The sequence below is a fragment of the Octopus bimaculoides genome, chromosome 3, assembly GCF_001194135.2.
Source record: "Octopus bimaculoides isolate UCB-OBI-ISO-001 chromosome 3, ASM119413v2, whole genome shotgun sequence".
Lineage (NCBI taxonomy): Eukaryota > Metazoa > Mollusca > Cephalopoda > Octopoda > Octopodidae > Octopus > Octopus bimaculoides.
The window spans coordinates 122,338,450-122,339,683 of NC_068983.1; positions in this window are offsets into that span (position 1 = coordinate 122,338,450).

Here is a 1,234-nt window from a genome sequence, read left to right on the forward strand (position 1 = left end):
CACACACACACACACACACACACACGCTCGCACACAACATTCATTTTAACATTTTACTCACATCTATATACATAAATGCGTAATGGTGTCTGTCTGTGTTTCGACTTACTCTAACTTCTCCCACACCGTCCAACCGATTTTAATGATTTTTGGCACATAGGTAGATCACATGCCTTCAAGTTCAAATAAGGCCGGAATTTTTCGAAAACTTGATAATGCTCATATGGCATCGATTTTTGTGAGCTTAATCGGGCGTTTGATGGAAATTCTCATAACGATGTTATTTTTCCTGCAGCTTTGGCATTTTTTGTCCGATTTTGATGAAAATCGATCTGTGAGCGAGGCTCATGGCAGTGAGTTGATATCAGTATATGACATTGACAAAAATCGATAATTGTACCTAGCAGTGGTTTTATAAAATCGGTAAATTTTGTGGTGGGGGAGACAGTAAAGATGTTTATTTAATTCAAAAGGGCTTGAAAGTCAATGGGATATTTTCATGTAAATGGTCACACGGATTCTATTTCATGACATAACTTTAACACCTCAGATTTTGCTGAGATTGGACAAGCTGATCAATTTTGTACAGAGGGTGGCATCAAAGCGAAAGAAACAAACAAACATCACTCTCAATGGATCGAGGTGCACCCACTTCTCCACCAAAATACTTAGATTATAATTTACACAGAACCCCCCCAAAAAGCGGTGGCCGCTCTATACTATGGCATACCCCCTCCCATTCTCACTTAACACTAAGAACTTAGCTAAATCTTTCTTCAAAATACTGGACTCTAACTTCCCCCGTTAACATAAATACCATTCTATATTTAACAGATCCACTTTGAAATTGTCTTATTCTACCACGCCTAGCTTCGAATCTATTATAGCAACTTCTAATAAGCATAAACTCTCACTCTATCATCAAAACTCACACAACTATAACTATGGTAACACTAGCACTCAGCGCACACATATACCCAACATAGACATTCACACACGTACATCTAGCACTGATACTCGTACACTTGAACACGACCATAATATATCCCAGCCCACTAGTATACCCAGAAATAATACCACTATATCTTCTAATAATAACAATAGCGGTAATAATAACTATAACAGTAATGATTGCATTGATCTAGATTCCTCTGCATCCTCATATAACCTATCCTCCAATAATATCACTTCATCCACCGCAGAACACAACCCAGACAATCTGCCCGCTACAAAC